General features: G+C 54.8%; 1 protein-coding gene and 1 long non-coding RNA gene across 2 annotated transcripts in view; both read right to left on the bottom strand.

Annotated features, from left to right (window-relative positions):
• The window catches only part of LOC142312142 (uncharacterized), an 82,778-nt gene extending 72,556 nt beyond the window's left edge, over positions 1-10,222 (bottom strand). The window contains exon 1 of the mRNA XM_075351039.1: positions 10,134-10,222. The gene's annotated coding sequence lies outside the window, so the exon portion shown is untranslated. The remainder of the gene's footprint in view (positions 1-10,133) is intronic.
• The window catches only part of LOC142312176 (uncharacterized), a 140,290-nt gene extending 128,497 nt beyond the window's left edge, over positions 1-11,793 (bottom strand). The window contains exons 1-2 of the long non-coding RNA XR_012754336.1: positions 11,728-11,793; positions 11,114-11,263 (exon numbers count right to left, since the gene is read on the bottom strand). This is a non-coding gene — a long non-coding RNA (uncharacterized LOC142312176). The remainder of the gene's footprint in view (positions 1-11,113; positions 11,264-11,727) is intronic.
• Between the last annotated feature and the right edge of the window lie 8,137 nt (positions 11,794-19,930).

Below are 19,930 nucleotides of genomic sequence, written 5' to 3'. Positions count from 1 at the left end.
CCTCAGGATTACAAATTTCCTCTCAATTTAAATATTTGGGAATCAATGTCACCGCTAGAGTGAACGATTATAAAAAACTTAACCTGACCCTGATCCTTAAAAAATTTAAAGATAAAATATACAGTTAGGTCCAGAAATATTTGGACAGTGACACAAGTTTTGTTATTTTAGCTGTTTACAAAAACATGTTCAGAAATACAATAATATATATAATATGGGCTGAAAGTGCACACTCCCAGCTGCAATATGAGAATTTTCACATCCAAATCGAAGAAAGGGTTTAGGAATCATAGCTCTGTAATGCATAGCCTCCTCTTTTTCAAGGGACCAAAAGTAATTGGACAAGGGACTCTAAGGGCTGCAATTAACTCTGAAGGCATCTCCCTCGTTAACCTGTAATCAATGAAGTAGTTAAAAGGTCTGGGCTTGATTACAGGTGTGTGGTTTTGCATTTGGAAGCTGTTGCTGTGACCAGACAACATGCGGTCTAAGGAACTCTCAATTGAGGTGAAGCAGAACATCCTGAGGCTGAAAAAAAAAAAGAAAAAATCCATCAGAGAGATAGCAGACATGCTTGGAGTAGCAAAATCAACAGTCGGGTACATTCTGAGAAAAAATGAATTGACTGGTGAGCTTGGGAACTCAAAAAGGCCTGGGCATCCACGGATGACAACAGTGGTGAATGATCGCCGCATACTTTCTTTGGTGAAGAAGAACCCGTTCACAACATCAACTGAAGTCCAGAACACTCTCAGTGAAGTAGGTGTATCTGTCTCTAAGTCAACAGTAAAGAGAAGACTCCATGAAAGTAAATACAAAGGGTTCACATCTAGATGCAAACCATTCATCAATTCCAAAAATAGACAGGCCAGAGTTAAATTTGCTGAAAAACACCTCATGAAGCCAGCTCAGTTCTGGAAAAGTATTCTATGGACAGATGAGACAAAGATCAACCTGTACCAGAATGATGGGAAGAAAAAAGTTTGGAGAAGAAAGGGAACGGCACATGATCCAAGGCACACCACATCTCTGTAAAACATGGTGGAGGCAACGTGATGGCATGGGCATGCATGGCTTTCAATGGCACTGGGTCACTTGTGTTTATTGATGACATAACAGCAGACAAGAGTAGCCGGATGAATTCTGAAGTGTACCGGGATATACTTTCAGCCCAGATTCAGCCAAATGCCGCAAAGTTGATCGGACGGCGCTTCATAGTACAGATGGACAATGACCCCAAGCATACAGCCAAAGCTACCCAGGAGTTCATGAGTGCAAAAAAGTGGAACATTCTGCAATGGCCAAGTCAATCACCAGATCTTAACCCAATTGAGCATGCATTTCACTTGCTCAAATCCAGACTTAAGACGGAAAGACCCACAAACAAGCAAGACCTGAAGGCTGCGGCTGTAAAGGCCTGGCAAAGCATTAAGAAGGAGGAAACCCAGCGTTTGGTGATGTCCATGGGTTCCAGACTTAAGGCAGTGATTGCCTCCAAAGGATTCGCAACAAAATATTGAAAATAAAAATATTTTGTTTGGGTTTGGTTTATTTGTCCAATTACTTTTGACCTCCTAAAATGTGGAGTGTTTGTAAAGAAATGTGTACAATTCCTACAATTTCTATCAGATATTTTTGTTCAAACCTTCAAATTAAACGTTACAATCTGCACTTGAATTCTGTTGTAGAGGTTTCATTTCAAATCCAATGTGGTGGCATGCAGAGCCCAACTCGCGAAAATTGTGTCACTGTCCAAATATTTCTGGACCTAACTGTATATATGGTCCCGGCTACCTCTGTCGGTGGTGGGACGGATGAACCTGGTCAAGATGATCTGGATGCCCCAGCTTTTTTATGTCCTACATAACTCTCCACATTGGATACCCCAATGATACTTCTATAAGGTCAACTCACTTTTCAGAGAATTGATCTGGGGACAGCGTAGTCCAAGAGTTAAATTAAAAACATTAGAAAGAAATAAACGGAATAGGGGACTCTCAGTGCCGAATCCATGGGCGTATTTTGCAGCTGCCCAAATGCAACATATCCGAAAATGGGATGACCCGAGGGGGGAGGCCCACAAAGAGACTTATTGCAGCACCATTTTAAATCATCTAATCTCTATGAGGTCCTAATCATTCAGATTCCTTTTGTCACCGGAAACCACACCCACCATTTTACTGATAGATAAGCTATAGGAAAAGATTAAAGGCATGCAGGATATTCATGGGCCCTCAACGTTTACCTCTATCTGGGAGACCCCATGGTTGTCCAACCAAAATAAATTGGAGAGGTTTGGAGACTGGAGAAGGAGAGGACTAACCAGACTTGTACAACTGCTAGACGGAGACAGTTTTAAGGAATTCTCTAAAATTACAATCTGAGTTTGGTCTTTTGAATGGGGAATTCTACAAATACCTTCAATTAAGGCACGCATATTTAGCGGAAGGCAATATTGTCGCGCAGGCGAATCAACACAACAAAATAATACAGAGAATAGCTTTTTCGAGTGGTTTCTCTGGTTTAATATCTGAAATGTATAAAAACGTATTAGATGGATTATTAGTACACCATTTGCCGAACTCTAAAGGGAGATGGGAACAGGAGCTCTGTCCTATTGAGGATAATCAATGGGCGAAAATTTTGGAAAGAGTTCCTGACCTGTCTCAGGGGGAAGCCCACAGATTGTCTCAGCTGTATATGATTCCTCAAGTTTACCGTACTCCTAAATTTCTATTTGACATAGGTGCCAGATCGGACTCCACCTGTCCACGATGTGGGGAAGACTTTGCGTCCATGCTTCACATGTTGTGGTCCTGCCCCAACCTGGAGGTGTTTTGGAAAGGTCTAGCCGCAATCATTAATAGAGTGTATAACATATATCTGAACCTCACCCCCTTTGTATGCATACTGGGATATACACTGTGTGCAGACTTATTAGGCAAATGAATATTTTGATCACATGATAATTTTTATACATGTTGTCCTACTCTTAGCTGTGTAGGCTTGAGAGCCAACTACCATTTAAGTAAATAAGGTGATGTGCATCTATGTAATGAGGAGGGGTGTGGTGTAATGACATCAACACCCTATATAAGGGGTGCATACTTATTAGGCAACTTCCTTTCCTTTGGCAAAATGGGTCAGAAGAGATATTTGACGGCCTCTGAAAAGTCCAAATTTTTGAGAAGTCTTGCAGAGGGATGCAGCAGTCTTGAAATTGCCAAACTTTTGAAGCGTGATCACCGAACAATCAAGTGTTTCATGGCAAATAGCCAACAGGTTCGCAAGAAACGTGTTTGGCAAAAGATGCGCCAAATAACTGCCCATGAATTGAGGAAAATCATGCGTGAAGCTGCCAAAATGCCATTTGCCACCAGTTTGGCCATATTTCAGAGCTGCACCCTTACTGGAGTATCAAAAAGCACAACGTGTGCCATACTCAGGGACATGGCCAATGTAGGGAAGGCTGAAAAACGACCACCTTTGAACAAGAAACATAAGATAAAACGTCAAGACTGGGCCAATAAATATCTTAAGACTGATTTTTCAAAGGTTTTATGGACTGATGAAATGAGAGTGACTCTTGATGGGCCAGAGGCTGATCAGTAAAGGGCAGAGAGCTCCACTCCAACTCAGATGCCAGTAAGGGGGAGGTGGGGTACTGGTATAGGCTGGTATCATCAAAGATAAACTTGTGATACTTTTTCTGGTTGAGGATGGAGTGAAGATCAACTCCCAGACCTACTGCCAGTTTCTGGAAGACAACTTCTTCAAGCAGTGATACAGGAAGAAGTCGGTATCGTTAAAAAAAACAAACCATGATTTTCATGCAGGACAATGCTCCATCACATGCATCCAACTACTCCTTAGCATGGCTGGCCTGTAAAGGTCTAAAAGATGAAAAAATAATGACATGGCCCCCTTGTTCACCTGATATGAACCCCATAAAGAACCTGTGGTCCTTCATAAAATGTAAGATCTACAGGGAGGGAAAACAGTACACCTCTCAGAAAAGTGTCTGGGAGGCTGTGGTGGCTGCTGCACGCAATGTGGATCGTAATCAGATCAAGCAACTGACAGAATCTATGGATGGTAGGCTGTTGAGTGTCATCATAAAGAAAGGTGGCTATATTGGTCACAAATTTTTTGTGGTTTTGTTTTTGCATGTCAGAAATGTTTATTTCTAAATTTTGTGCAGTTATATTGGTTTATCTGGTGAAAATAAACAAGTGAGATGGGAATATATTTGGTTTTTATTAAGTTGCCTAATAATTCTGCACAGTAATAGTTACCCTCCTAAGATAGCCAAATCTAAAAAAAAAAGCCACTCCAACTTCCAAAAATATTAAGCTTTGATATTTTGGGTTGATTGAGAACATAGTTGTTGATCAATAATAATAAAAAAAAAAAAAAAAATCCCTAAAATACAACTTGCCTAATAAGTCTGAACCCAGTGTATTGAAGATCTGAAGGTGGAAGAGGAGGGAAAGCTGGCAGTTGCCCGTCTGTTATTCATGGCCAGAAAATTAATAGCACAATACTGGATCTCAGATCAAGTTCCAAATATCTCAGAGTTTGTCAACAAGATAAACTAGCTGGTAAATCTGGAAAATAGGAATTACTACCTACCGGTAATGATGTTTCCAGGATCCATCATGACAGCACCACAGGAGGTTGCTTCCTCCGCCCTCTACAGGGACAGGAACACAAGAGGTTAAAAAAAAACCTCCCCTTCCCAACCTCTCCAGTGGCTTTGCAAGTACCACACCGGGATGGGTATAACACCACGTTTATTTATGCTTGAGAACTACATGCAATGTTAATGCACACAAAGTAGAAAACCAAAAGGGAGGGAAATAAGGGTGCTGTCATGATGGATCCTGGAAACATCATTAACGGTAGGTAGTAATTCCTATTTTCCAGGACCACATGACAGCACCACAGGAGAGTACCAAATTAACTTATCCTCGGGGGGGGGGGGGGATTACTGCCTGGAGCACCTTCCTACCGAACGAGGTCTGGTGGGAGGACAGAATATCCAACTTGTAGTGTCTACAAAAGTGTTTGGACCTGACCAAGTGGCTGTTTTGCAAATCTGGTCTAGAGAGGCCCCTGCAATTTCTGCCCATGTGGTGGATAGCGATCTAGTGGAGTGGGCTCTAAGGTGATCTGGCGGGACATTATCCCGAACTTGAGATTCTAGGTCCAACAACCAGCGAGACATAGACCGTGCCACGGAAGTAGCGGCAATGTTGGCCTTAATGGTGGCTGCAGAAGCCTTCCAAGCCTTTTTAAGAAGGCCATCAGGCTTCCTATCTATGGGGTCCCGGAGACCCGAGGAGTCCTCAATCGGGATTGATGTCTTCCGTGCGACTTTCGCCACAAGGACATCAATTTTAGGAACGTCCTCCCATTCTTTGATGTCATCGGGTTCAAACGGCAGTCTGGCTTTGAAGTCCCTGGGAACAATCAATCTTTTCTCTGCCTCCTCCCACTCATCCAGGATCATCGCACGCACGTGGTGATTTACTGGAAAGACCCTGTGGCGCTGAGACCGGAGTCACCCAAACATTTCATCCTGTATGGTTCGCGGTTTTTCCGTATCCTCCACCATCATAGTTTTCCGAACGGCACGGAGTAATTCATCTGTGTCGCCTGTGGAAAATAAGTAACGCCGCTCCTCCTCTGGTAAGGAACCCAGGACCTCATCTTCTCCTGGGGAGTCAGAGTTCCTGGACATCTCATCTTCCTCCGAGGACTCTAACATATGGCGTGGACGTTTTTTAGGAGGCGTCGGGGGCTCTGGTGGGGGAAATTGGCTCGTAATGACAGCCTGAACCTCCTGCCGTATCATGGACCTCATGTCTGACAGGAGGGTAGTTTGTTCCTCAGAGATCAGCCTTGTAATGCAGGTCTCACAGAGCTTCTTAACATAGGCGTCTGGGAGTTTTACATCACACACCGCACAACGCCTAACTTTAGTGGTACATTTCTTTTTGGGGATGGTGCCAGAACACACAAAAGAACCTCCACCCTGCAAAAAAGAACAAGGCTCAGACAAGTCTCCTGACTACAGGGCAATGAAACCCTGAAGGGCTGACACTTACAGAGAGCTGGGCATCCTTAGGGGCTTTGGTGTCTGAACGTTCACTCTCCTCCATCATAGGCAGCGCTGGAGTGCGGAGCCTAACGAAATCAATGTACTCCCCCCCCCCCCCTTCCAGGTCACAGTCCTGCCGTCCGAACTTCGGATTTGAAATTCGCGCCAAAACTCCCGGGCCGCACTAACCCGGAAACCGGAAGTGAGGCGTCTGCGCATGCGCCGGCGTTCGCTCCACAACGCGCCTCCCGGAAGTATCGAGTGGCTGTGTCAGGAGGCCAAGAGCCCTCCCCTCGGAGGGAAGCGGCAGGCGCCGGGAGCTCCAGCTCGACCGGCGCGGCTGAGGGACCTCGCACTGAGAGGTGTCGGCCTGGGGTGTCTTGACAGGCTGGAAGGAGAGAGAGCGGAGCCCCCCCCGATCCACCTGGACCGCGTACATCCCGGTAAGTTCCTACGTCCGTCCTGTACAGGGACAGGAAAAACACTGGAGAGTTTGGGAAGCGGAGGGGTTTTTAACCTCTTGTGTTCCTGTCCCTGTAGAGGGCGGAGGAAGCAACCTCCTGTGGTGCTGTCATGTGGTCCTGGAAAAGGGAATTTATTTGACTTGTTTTAATACATGATAGGAATAACTGAAATGCTGCACGGATCTAGGAATTGTTATTTCTCCCTCTGAATGTATAACTCATCTTCGTCCAAACACTGGCATGTACTTCACCAACTAGGACAGGGGTGGGGAACCTCGGGCCCGCGGGCCGCATGCAGCCCGCCATGACCTTTTCTGCGGCCCACGGGCAGATTCCCGGGGTCGGCAGTGGTCGTGCAGTCACCGCGGTCTTGCAGGTCGCTGGCCCTTTATATCCCCACATGCGCTGCTTGTGCGCACCGATGGGTTCTCCCGTTGGCCAGTGCCAACGTGATCAGGACTTATTTTGTGGGCGGGTTTAGTGCTCTGCGCTTCCGTCCCACAGCAGCTTCACAGCTTCCAGCAGTGTGTGGCCGCCCTCTGCCCTCTCCCTCCGATGCTGTGTGTCCGGTGCCTGCACTTCAGTGCTGTGAGTCCAGTGCTGCTGTGTCCAGCGCCAGCCCTCTGCTGCTGTATGCCCCGTCCAGTGCTTTGTGCCCCCCACCCCAGTTCTGTATAACCCCCCAGAGTTGTGTGCAACACTCAGCCCTGTGTGCCCCCGAATACTGTGTATCACTTCAGGTTTGCGCCCCCCCTAGTGATGTCAGGGCTCCGCAAGTGCTATGTGCAGCCCCCCAGTCCTGTGTGCAGCCCCCCCAGTCCTGTGTGCAGACCCCCCAGTGATGTCTGTGCCTCCCCCCAGTGATGTCTGTGCCCCAACTCCTCTTGTGATTTTTGTGCCCCAGTTCCTCTTGTGATGTGTATGCCCCCAGTCCCTCTTGTGATGTGTATGCCCCCAGCCCCTCTTGTGGTGTGTATGCCCCCAGCCCCTCGTGTGGTGTGTATGCCCCCAGCCCCTCGTGTGGTGTCTGTGCCCCCAGCCCCTCTTGTGGTGTCTGTGCCCCCAGCCCCTCTTGTGGTGTCTGTGCCCCCAGCCCCTCTTGTGGTGTCTGTGCCCCCAGCCCCTCTTGTGGTGTCTGTGCCCCCAGCCCTTCTTGTGGTGTCTGTGCCCCCAGCCCTTCTTGTGGTGTCTGTGCCCCCAGCCCCTCTTGTGGTGTCTGTGCCCCCAGCCCCTCGAGTGGTGTCTGTGCCCCCAGCCCCTCGAGTGGTGTCTGTGGCCCCAGCCCCTCGAGTGGTGTCTGTGGCCCCAGCCCCTCGAGTGGTGTCTGTGGCCCCAGCCCCTCGAGTGGTGTCTGTGGCCCCAGCCCCTCGAGTGGTGTCTGTGCCCCCAGCCCCTCGAGTGGTGTCTGTGCCCCCAGCCCCTCGAGTGGTGTCTGTGGCCCCAGCCCTTCTTGTGGTGTCTGTGGCCCAAGCCCCTCGAGTGGTGTCTGTGGCCCAAGCCCCTCGAGTGGTGTCTGTGGCCCAAGCCCCTCGAGTGGTGTCTGTGGCCCAAGCCCCTCGAGTGGTGTCTGTGGCCCAAGCCCCTCGAGTGGTGTCAGTGGCCCAAGCCCCTCGAGTGGTGTCTGTGGCCCAAGCCCCTCGAGTGGTGTCTGTGGCCCAAGCCCCTCGAGTGGTGTCTGTGGCCCAAGCCCCTCGAGTGGTGTCTGTGGCCCAAGCCCCTCGAGTGGTGTCTGTGGCCCCAGCCCCTCGAGTGGTGTCTGTGGCCCCAGCCTCTCTTGTGATGTGTATGCCCCCAGTGTCTCCTGTGACATATACTTCACATTGAAGATGCAGGAGGGGCTGGGACATATACATCACAGGACGGGCTGGGGGCATTTACATGTCTCCAGCCCCTTGTGTGATGTATGTGCCCCCAGTGTCTCCTGTGATATATATACAGTAGTCCCAGCGTCTCCTATGTGATGTATATGCCCCAAGCCCCTTCAGTGATGTATGTGCCTCCAGCGTCTCCTGTGAATAATATACAACGTCTGTTATGTGATGTATATGAATTACAAATCATATTATAACAAAGAGTTGACTGTGCTCCAGACCGAGGCAAACCTGAAAAAGCAGCTGTGAGAAGAAACATGATTAGTATCACCAAACATCACAACCGCACCAAAGAGAAGCAGTGCCGGACGCCACAGTAGGGGTGAGTTAATTAATTGTTTCACCAAATATAGCAGAATAATTTAAAGATTGATAATTTTGGGCGGCCCCCAAAGTTTGGTAGAAATTGCCAAATGGCCCCCAGCAGAAAAAAGGTTCCCTCCCATGAACTAGGATGAGATTCTCGCTGATTACTGCACCCTCGACTATTCCTGGGTATTGTAAATTTTAAATAGAGCTGCAACATCTAATCTCTATGGGTCATGAACAATCTCTGCGAGGGTCAGGCTGCAAGTGAAGTGAGCCGCCGGGATCAGCGGTGACTCCAGTTGTCACTGCACATCACAAGACTGTGTGGAGCCGTGCGCATAGCGATGACATCATCGCTGTGCTCATCGCTCTCCACACACATCAGCGAGCCGGAAGACAGAAGGACACTGCCATGCTGCAGGGAACAGTGACCAGTGAGTATACCGTACTTATTCACTGCCCCCGCGCTGATGATGGTGCACGGCGGGGGCAGTGAATATAGCCGCACATGATCACTCTAGGCTGTAGTTGCCTGGGGTGATCACCCGGGCTGGCTTTTTAGTATACGCGCACCCCCCGCCCATCATCCCACCCACCTGTCAGCATCGGCTTCATGGCTGAGAGATGATGGGCGGGATGATGGGCGTGCATATGAAATGAGCGGGCCCACGTGATCAGGGTAGCGCTGCTACAGCCTGCTCCTGCCTCTGATGACCTACTCCACCACCACCGCACCCGCCTTCACTCGCTCCACCACACCACCAACGTAGCCATCGGACTATAAGATGCACCCCCCCACTTTCCCCTCAAAATTTTGGAAATCTTATAGTCCCAAAAATACAGTATTATTTACAAGGGGAATTATTGATAAGAACTGGGTGAAAGGAAAAAAAATGATAATTGTATTTTATTGTGTTTAAGTGTCTACTGCTTAAATTTAAGTATGTAAATATAAAGGAAAAATTGAAGAAGAAAAAAGAAATTCACACTTTGCTCTTAGTGCACATGGGATATTGATTTATCATAAAAGCAAGACCTACCATATGGATTATATATTGATTTTCTAAGTTGTCAGCACATTCTATCTACACTGTAATTTGGCCTTGCAAATTAGAGACCTGGGCAGGTAATGGTCACCATACTCTAATTCCAGAGGGTTGGATGGATCCTCTGGGCAGTAAGCTCTGGCCAAAACCAGTCTCACTACAACCATTTACAATGCCTAAAGTAAAGGGGACAGTTTGGGTGGAGGAGCATGTAGTGATTTAGCAGGAGAATGGTGACCACTTGATTATGATATGACCGGACTACACCGCAGATAAACCAGCCACAGACTGTGACTGAGAAGAATCTGTGACTTCTCTGCATTCAGTGGTTACTACTCACCTGGGCGGTTATCTGTAGGAATCTCCTCTTTACACCACTCATCTCCTCTCACATATGTCTCTGTAGTATTTAATATGGGTCAGATCTTCCCCCTGAAACAAATATTGTAAAAGTCACAGATGGAGAAGTCCCATCTATGATCAGCTCTAATCCTGCCATCTCCACCGTTCCCATTACACAAGTATAAAACATATAATACTGGAGGATAAAACAAGACTGAGCACAAGACCTTCACAGCCGTCTACACATCATAGGGAGATTTCATGGCACCTTCTCTCCATCTACCTGATGATCCTGAGGAACATCGGGATCTTCTTGTTTACAGTCCTGTGGAAGAAGAGGACGGGGACATCTCTCTGGTGTTGTCCTCTCACTGGATAGAACTGGAGGAAACACATACAGGGACTGAATTCATTATTTACATACAGATAATTATAGGCCGTATGTATTTAGTCCTGTCTATTACCTGGTGAATGTGAGGGGCTGGGGAACCTCCATCATGACGTCCTTGTACAGATCTTTGTGTCCTTCTAAATACTCCCACTCCTCCATGGAGAAATAGACGGCGACATCCTGACACCTTATAGGAACCTGACACATACAATGATACCGTCATCCCCTGATCCCTTCATAGCGTTACTGTATAATGTCCCAGCATTCCAGCAGTGTCACCTCTCCAGTCAGCAGCTCAATCATCTTGTAGGTGAGTTCTAGGATCTTCTGGTCATTGATGTCCTCATGTATCGGGGGGTGAGGTGGAGGCCCCGTGATTGGGCTCAGGGGTCTTCTCCATCCCTCAGACATAGGGTCCTGACAGCGCTCACTAGAGGTCTTCTTCACTACTGTGTAATCCTGGTTTTGGAGAGACACAGTAATAAATCTCACTACAGACATTTCCAGAGTCCTCACCTCTCCAGTTCTGTCCATCTGTTATTCCATAGATAAGAATGATGTAATGTGACGCCATCAGAATCTCTCACCTCTCCAGTAAGCCGGAAGAGGATCTCTAGGGTGAGGTGTAATATCCTCTCCGCCATCTTGTCTCTGTCCTTATCCATCCTTGATGGGGCAATCAGGACAATTCTCTGATATAGAAGATCTCCACTGACAGGATCCGATATTGTAGGGACCTGAATGAGAAGATATAAACCGATGTTCTCCATGATCTATTATTACATGATGATGATTGAAAAGATTCAAAATCTGGATTTTTAACCCCTTATATGCTGCAATCAATAGCGATTCTCACATGTAGCCGGTTACACAGAGCAGGTATCTCGCTATCTGGCATCGAGTGTTGTCATTGTACACAGAGATATATAATAATACCGCCATGTTGTATGATCGCACTAATGAGCGCTGCTAAAGGCAAATATCAGGATTAGGAATGAGAAATCTCCCTCATTATAGGGAGAACAAACTCCCTGCACAATGTTGGTGAAATCCCGCCATAACGGCCTCATTATCCTCTATTATCCTCTACATCTGCTGTGCGGGGGATTATCTCATGTCCCGGGTTCCACATAAAGTGGAATAGGAAGCGAGGATTTATCATTATTATTATTATCCCCAGTAATGGGGAATCTCCACATACCTCCTCCTGCAGAGCCGCACACTAGAGATATGGTAGAGGCTAGATCGGAGTTGATTTTTTGAGGTGGGAGGAGTGATTTCATGAAATCATGATGTCACCGGAAAAGGCGGGGCCTCCTCAGTGCCGTGCAGATCTGTGGGCGGGGAAGCGCGGCAGTGCTCGTGCTCCTCTGTGCAGAGCGGAGGATCCTGACCCTGAGGTGGAGAAGAGTCAGCGTTTTCCTCATTAGTTATAGCTCTGGGGTCTCAGCCTGGATGTTGGGGGCACAGAGCAGTGTCTCCTGTCTGTGTTGGGGGCTGCAGCTCGTGTATGTCTCAGGCTTCAATAAGGTAAGTGTCTTATGGGGGGTTACACGGAGCAGGGGATGATACTGTACGTTTGGGGGGGCTTGCACTGGCCGGGGTGCGACGCTGCACGTTTGGGGGGGGGGATGGCACTGGCCGGGGGGCGACGCTGCACGTTTGGGGTGGCTCACACTGGCCGGGGGGGGCGACGCTGCACGTTTGGGGGGGATGGCACTGGCCGGGTTGGTGACGCTGCACGTTTGGGGGGGCTCGCACTGGCCGGGGGGCGATGCTGCACGTTTGGGGGGGCTCGCACTGGCCGGGGGGCGATGCTGCACGTTTGGGGGGGCTCGCACTGGCCGCCCGGTGCGACGCTGCACGTTTGGGGGGGATCGCACTGGCCCGCGGTGCGACGCTGCACGTTTGGGGGGGATCGCACTGGCCGGGGGGATGACGCTGTACATTTTGGGGAGGCTCGCACTGGCCGGGGGGATGATGCTGCGCGTTTGGGGGGGCTCGCACTGGGCCGGGGGGCGACGCTGCACGTTTTGGGGGGGGCTCGCACTGGCCGGGGGGCGATGCTGCACGTTTGGGGGGATGGCACTGGCCGGGTTGGTGATGCTGCACGTTTGGGGGGGCTCGCACTGGCCGGGGGGCGACGCTGCACGTTTGGGGGGGCTCGCACTGGCCGGGGGGCGACGCTGCACGTTTGGGGGGGCTCGCACTGGCCGGGGGGCGACGCTGCACGTTTGGGGGGATGGCACTGGCCGGGTTGGTGACGCTGCACGTTTGGGGGGATGGCACTGGCCGGGTTGGTGACGCTGCACGTTTGGGGGGGGAATCGCAGGGGACGAAGCTGCAGGTTTTGGGGGGGTTCGCACTGAGCACGGGACGACGCTGAATGTTTGGGGGCTCGCACTGGGCAGGGGGTGACGCTGCACGTTTGGGGGGGCTCGTACTGGGGCAGGGGGGCGATGCTGCACGTTTGGGGGGGATCGCACTGGGCAGGGGGCGACGCTGCACGTTTTGGGGGGGATCGCACTGGGCAGGGGGGTGACGCTGCACGTTTGGGGGGGCTCGGAGTGGCCAGGGGGTGACGCTGCATGTTTGGGGGGCTCGCAGTGGCTAGGGGGTGACGCTGCATGTTTGGGGGAATCGCAGTGGCCAGGGGGGTGACGCTGCATGTTTAAGGGGGGGGGGCTCGCGAGAGGGCGACGCTGCACGTTTGGGGGGTTCTCGCTGGGCAGTGGTGCGTGTTGTTGTGGGCTCTCGCGGGGCAGTTCTGCTTGTTGTTGTGGGCTCTCGCGGGGGCAGTTCTGCTTGTTGTTGTGGGCTCTCGCGGGGCAGTGGTGCTTGTTGTTGTGGGCTCTCGCGGAGGCAGTTCTGCTTGTTGTTGTGGGCTCTCGCGGGGGCAGTTCTGCTTGTTGTTGTGGGCTCTCGCGGAGGCAGTGGTGCTTGTTGTTGTGGGCTCTCGCGGGGCAGTGGTGCTTGTTGTTGTGTGGCTCTCGCGGGGGCAGTGAGTGCTTGTTGTTGTGGGCTCTCGCGGGGGCAGTGGTGTGTGTTGTTGTGCGCTCTCGCGGGGCAGTGGTGTGTGTTGTTGTGCGCTCTCGCGGGGCAGTGGTGCGTGTGTGTTGTGGGGGCTCTCGCGGGGCAGTGGTGCGTGTTGTTGTGGGGGCTCTCGCGGGGCAGTGGTGCGTGTTGTTGTGGGGGCTCTCGCGGGGCAGTGGTGCGTGTTGTTGTGGGGGCTCTCGCGGGGGCAGTGGTGCGTGTTGTTGTTGTGGGGCTCTCGCGGGGCAGTGGTGCGTGTTGTTGTGGGGGCTCTCGCGGGGCAGTGGTGCGTGTTGTTGTGGGGGGCTCTCGCGGGGCAGTGGTGCGTGTTGTTGTGGGGGGCTCTCGCGGGGCAGTGGTGCGTGTTGTTGTGGGGGCTCTCGCGGGGGCAGTGGTGCGTGTTGTTGTGGGGGCTCTCGCGGTGGCAGTGGTGCGTGTTGTTGTGGGGGCTCTCGCGGGGCAGTGGTGCGTGTTGTTGTGGGGGCTCTCGCGGGGCAGTGGTGCGTGTTGTTGTGGGGGCTCTCGCGGGGGCAGTGGTTGCGTGTTGTTGTGGGGGCTCTCGCGGGGCAGTGGTGCGTGTTGTTGTGGGGGCTCTCGCGGGGCAGTGGTGCGTGTTGTTGTGGGGGGCTCTCGCGGGGGCAGTGGTGCGTGTTGTTGTGGGGGGGCTCTCGCGGGGCAGTGAGTGCGTGTTGTTGTGGGGGCTCTCGCGGGGCAGTGGTGCGTGTTGTTGTGGGGGCTCTCGCGGGGCAGTGGTGCGTGTTGTTGTGGGGGCTCTCGCGGAGGCAGTGGTGCTGTGTTGTTGTGGGGGCTCTCGCGGGGCAGTGGTGCGTGTTGTTGTGGGGGCTCTCGCGGGGCAGTGGTGCGTGTTGTTGTGGGGGCTCTCGCGGGGGCAGTGGTGCGTGTTGTTGTGGGGGCTCTCGCGGGGCAGTGGTGCGTGCGTGTTGTTGTGGGGGCTCTCGCGGGGCAGTGGGTGCGTGTTGTTGTGGGGGCTCTCGCGGGGGCCTCTCTCCCTGCGAGCCCCCCCCCCGACGTGCAGCCTCTCTCTCCCTGCGAGCCACCCCCCCCGACGTGCAGCCTCTCTCTCCCTGCGAGAGCCCCCCCTCCGACGTGCAGTCTCTCTCTTGGGGGCGCACTGGGCAGGGGTGGTGACGCTGCACGTTTGGTGGGGGCAAAGGGGGGGCCCTGTGTGTGTGTGTGTGTGTGTGTGTGGGGCCGTGTGTGTGTGTGTGTGTGGGGCCGTGTGTGTGTGTGGGCCGTGTGTGTGTGTGTGTGTGTGGGGCCGTGTGTGTGTGTGTGGGGCCGTGTGTGTGTGTGTGTGGGGGCCGTGTGTGTGTGTGTGTGTGTGGGGCCGTGTGTGTGTGTGTGTGTGGGGGCCGTGTGTGTGTGGGGCCGTGTGTGTGTGTGTGTGTGTGGGGCCGTGTGTGTGTGTGGGGCCGTGTGTGTGTGTGGGGCCGTGTGTGTGTGTGGGGGCCGTGTGTGTGTGTGGGGGCCGTGTGTGTGTGTGGGGCCGTGTGTGTGTGTGGGGCCGTGTGTGTGTGTGTGGGGCCGTGTGTGTGTGTGTGGGGCCGTGTGTGTGTGTGTGGGGCCGTGTGTGTGTGTGGGGCCGTGTGTGTGTGTGTGGGGCCGTGGCGTGTGTGTGGCGTGTGTGTGGCCGTGTGGCCGTGGTGTGTGGCCGTGTGGCCCGTGTGTGTGGCCGTGTGAGTGTGTGGCCGTGTGGTCCGTGTGTGGGGCCGTGTGTGTCGTGTGTGTGGCCGTGTGTGTGCTGTGGGGCCGTGTGTGTGTGTGGGGCCGTGTGTGTGTGTGGTGGGCAGTGTGTGTGTGTGGGGCCGTGTGGTGTGTGTGGGGCCGTGTGTGTGTGTGTGTGCTGTGTGTGTGTGTGTGTGTGGGGCCGTGTGTGTGTGTGTGGGGCCGTGTGTGTGGTGTGGAGGCCCGTGTGTGTGTGTGGGGCCGTGTGTGTGTGTGTGTGTGTGTGTGTGGGGCCGTGTGTGTGGGGGCCGTGTGTGGGGGCCGTGTGTGTGTGTGTGGGGCCGTGTGTGTGTGTGTGTGTGGGGCCGTGTGTGTGGGGCCGTGTGTGTGTGTGTGGGGCCGTGTGTGTGTGTGTGTGTGTGGGGCCGTGTGTGTGGGGCCGTGTGTGTGTGTGTGGGGCCGTGTGTGTGTGTGTGGGGCCGTGTGTGTGTGGGGCGCCGTGTGTGTGTGTGGGGCCGTGTGTGTGTGTGTGGGGCCGTGTGTGTGTGGGGCCGTGTGTGTGTGGGGCCGTGTGTGTGTGGGGGCCGTGTGTGTGTTGGGGGCCGTGTGTGTGTGTTGGGCCGTGTGTGTGTGTGGGGGCCGTGTGTGTGTGTGGGGCCGTGTGTGTGTGTGGGTGGGGCCGGTGTGTGTGTGGGGCCGTGTGTGTGTGTGTGGCGTGAGGTGTGCCGTGTGTGTGTGTGGGGCCGTGTGTGCGTGTGTGTGGGGCGTGTGTGTGAGTGTGTGGGGCCGTGTGTGTGTGTGTGGGGCCGTGTGTGTGTGTGTGGTGGGGCCGTGTGTGTGTGTGGGGGCCGTGTGTGTGTGTGGGGCCGTGTGTGTGTGTGGGGGGCCGTGTGTGTGTGTGTGTGGGGGCCGTGTGTGTGTGTGTGTGTGGGGCCTGTGTGTGTGTGTGTGTGGGGCCGTGTGTGTGGGGCCGTGTGTGTGTGGGGCCGTGTGTGTGTGTGGGGCCCGTGTGTGGTGTGAGTGTGTGGGGCCGTGTGTGTGGGTGTGTGTGTCGTGTGTGTGTGGGGCCGTGTGATGTTGTGTGTGTGTGTGGGGCCGTGTGTGTGTGTGTGTGTGTGTGTGTGGGGCCGTGTGTGTGTGTGGCGTGTGTGTGTGGGCCGTGTGTGTGTGTGGCCGTGTGTGTGTGGGGGCCGTGTGTGTGTGTGTGGGGCCGTGTGTGTGGGGCCGTGTGTGTGGGGCCGTGTGTGTGTGTGTGTGGGCTCGTGTGTGTGTGTGTGTGGGGGCCGTGTGTGTGTGTGTGTGGGGCCGTGTGTGTGTGTGTGGGGCGTGTGTGTGTGTGTGGCCGTGTGTGTGTGGGCCGTGTGTGTGGGCCGTGTGTGTGTGGTGTGTGTGTGGGGCCGTGTGTGTGTGTGTGTGTGTGGGGCCGTGTGTGTGTGTGGGGCCGTGTGTGTGGTGTGTGTGTGGGGCCGTGTGTGTGTGAGTGTGTGTGGGGCCGTGTGTGGTGTGTGTGGGCCGTGTGTGTGGGCGTGTGTGGGGCCGTGCTGTGTGTGTGACGTGTGCCTGTGTGTGTGTGGGGCCGTGTGTGTGTGTGTGTGGGGCCGTGTGTGTGTGTGCTGTGTGTGTGGGGCCGTGTGTGTGTGTGGGCCGTGTGTGTGTGGGGCCGTGTGTGTGTGTGGTCGTGTGTGTGTGGGGCCGTGTGTGTGTGGGGCCGTGTGTGTGTGTGGGGCCGTGTGTGTGTGGGGCCGTGTGTGTGTGGGGCCGTTGTGTGTCCGTGTGTGTGTGGTGCGCTGCCTGTGTGTGTGTGGGGCCGTGTGTGTGTGTGGCCGTGTGTGTGTGGGGCCGTGTGTGTGTGTGGGCCGTTGTGTGTGTGGTGGCCGTGTGTGTGTGTGGGCCGTGTGTGTGTGGTGGCCGTGTGTGTGTGTGTGCTGTGGTCGTGTGTGTGTGTGGCCGTGTGTGTGTGTGGGGCCGTGTGTGTGTGTGTGTGGGCCGTGTGTGTGTTGTGGGGCCGTGTGTGTGTGTGGGGCCGTGTGTGTGTGTGGCCGTGTGTGTGTGTGGGCCGTGTAGTGTGTGGTGGCCGTTGTGTGTGTGGGGCCGTGTGTGTGTGTGTGTGTGGGGCCGTGTGTGTGTGGGGCCGTGTGTTGTGTCGTGTGTGGGGCCGTGTGTGTGTGTGCCTGTGTGTGTGGGGCCGTGTGTGTGTGTGTGGCCGTGTGTGTGTGTGGCCGTGTGTGTGTGTGGCCGTGTGTGAGTGTGTAGTGTGGGCCGTGTGTGTGTGTGCGTGTGTGTGTGGCCGTGTGTGTGTGGTGTGTGGGGCCGTGTGTGTGTGTGTGGGGGCCGTGTGTGTGTGTGTGTGGGCCGTGTGTGTGTGTGTGTGGGGGCCGTGTGTGTGTGTGTGGGGCCGTGTGTGTGTGTGTGTTGGGCCGTGTGTGTGTGTGTGTGGCGTGTGTGTGGGGCCGTGTGTGTGTGTGGGGCCGTGTGTGTGTGTGTGGGCCGTGTGTGGGTGTGGCCGTGTGTGTGTGTGTGGGGCCGTGAGTGTGTGTGTGAGGGCCGTGTGTGTGTGTGTGGGGCCGTGTGTGTGTGTGTGTGGCCGTGAGTGTGTGTGTGGGGCCGTGTGTGTGTGTGAGGCCGTGTGTGTGTGTGTGTGGGCCGTGAGTGTGTGTGTGTGTCGTGTGTGTGTGTGGGCCGTGTTGTGTGTGTGTGGCCTGTGTGTGTGTGTGGGGCCGTGTGTGTGTGTGTGTGGGCCGTGTGTGTGTGTGGTGGGCCGTGTGTGTGTGGGCCGTGTGTGTGTGTGTGGGGCCGTGTGTGTGTGTGTGTGGGGCCGTGTGTGTGTGGCCGGTGTGTGTGTGTGCCTGTGTGTGTGGGGCCGTGTGTGTGTGTGTGCTGTGTGTGTGGGGGCCGTGTGTGTGTGTGTGTGTGTGTGGGGCCGTGTGTGTGTGTGTGTGGGGCCGTGTGTGTGTGTGTGGGCCGTGTGTGTGTGCGTGTGTGGGGCCGTGTGTGTGTGTGTGTGGCGTGTGTGTGTGTGTGTGTGTGGGGCCGTGTGTGTGTGTGTGGGGCCGTGTGTGTGTGGTCGTGTGGGGTGTGTGCTGTGTGTGGGGCCGTGTGTGTGGGGCCGTGTGTGTGTGTGTGTGGGGCCGTGTGTGTGTGTGGGGCCGTGTGTGTGTGGGCCTGTGTGTGTGTGGGGCCGTGTGTGTGTGTGTGGGGCCGTGTGTGTGTGGGCCTGTGTGTGTGTGTGCCGTGTGTGTGGGGCGTGTGTGTGTGTGGCCGTGTGTGTGTGCCGTGTGTGTGTGTGTGTGTGTGGGCCGTGTGTGTGTGTGTGGGGCCGTGTGTGTGTGGGGCCGTGTGTGTGTGGCGTGTGGTGTGGGCCGTGTGTGTGGGGCCGTTGTGTGCTGTGTGTGGCCGTGTGTGGTGTGTGGCCGTGTGTGTGTGTGGGGCCGTGTGATGTGTGTGGGGCCGTGTGTGTGTGTGGGGCCGTGTGTGTGTGGGTGCCGTGTGTGTGTGGGGCCGTGTGTGTGTGTGTGTGGCAGTGTGTGTGGTGGCCGTGTGTGTGTGCGTGTGTGTGGGCGCCGTGTGTGTGTGTGTGTGGGGCCGTGTGTGTGTTGTGTGGGGCCGAGTGTGTGTGTGGGGGCCGTGTGTGGGTGTGCCTGTGTGTGTGGGGCCGTGTGTGTGTGTGTGTGGGGCCGTTGTGTGTGTGGCCGTGTGTGTGTGTGGGGCCGTGTGTGTGTGTGTGGGGCCGTGTGTGTGTGGGTGCCGTGTGTGTGTGGGGCCGTGTGTGTGTGGGGCCGTGTGTGTGAGGGGCCGTGTGTGTGTGTGGGCCGTGTGTGTGTGGGGCAGTGTGTGTGTGTGGGGCAGTGTGTGTGTGTGGGCCGTGTGTGTGTGGGGCCGTGTGTGTGTGTGGGCCGTAGTGTGTGTGTGTGGGGCCGTGTGTGTGTGTGTGGCCGTGTGTGTGGGGCCGTGTGTGTGTGGGGCCGTGTGGGTGTGTGTGGGGCCGTGTGTGTGTGTGGGCCGTGTGTGTGTGTGTGGGGCCGTGTGTGTGTGGGGCCGTGTGTGTGTGTGTGTGTGGGGCCGTGTGTGTGTGTGTGTGTGGGCCGTGTGTGTGTGGGGCCGTGTGTGTGTCGTGTGTGTGGGCCGTGTGTGTGTGTAGTGTGTGTGGGGCCGTGTGTGTGTGTGTGTGTGGGCCGTGTGTGTGTGTGTGTGGGGGCCGTGTGTGTGTGTGTGTGGGGCCGTGTGTGTGTGTGTGTGTGGGGCCGTGTGTGTGTGTGTGTGTGGGGCCGTGTGTGTGTGTGTGTGGGGCCGTGTGTGTGTGTGTGGGGCCGTGTGTGTGTGTGTGTGGGGCCGTTGTGTGTGGGTGCCGTGGTGTGTGTGTGTGAGGGCCGTGTGTGTGTGTGTGGGCCGTGTGTGTGTGTGTGGGGCCGTGTGTGTGGTGTGTGGGCCGTGTCGTGTGTGTGGGGGCCGTGTGTGTGTGGAGGCCGTGTGTGTGTGTGGGCCGTGTGTGTGTGGGGCCGTGTGTGTGTGGTGTGTGTGCGTGTGTGTGTGGGGCTGTGTGTTGTGGTGGGGCCGTGTGTGTGTGTGGGGCCGTGTTGTGTGTGTGTGTGTGCCGTGTGTGTGTTGTGTGTGTGTGTGGGGCCGTGTGTGTGTGTGGGGCCGTGTGTGTGTGTGTGGGGCCGTGTGTTGTGTGTGGGGCCGTGTGT

The sequence above is a fragment of the Anomaloglossus baeobatrachus genome, chromosome 5 (genome assembly GCF_048569485.1).
Source record: "Anomaloglossus baeobatrachus isolate aAnoBae1 chromosome 5, aAnoBae1.hap1, whole genome shotgun sequence".
Taxonomy (NCBI): Eukaryota; Metazoa; Chordata; class Amphibia; order Anura; family Aromobatidae; genus Anomaloglossus; species Anomaloglossus baeobatrachus.
Note: the sequence above shows the minus strand (reverse complement) of the source record. Positions and strands in the feature narration are given on the sequence as shown.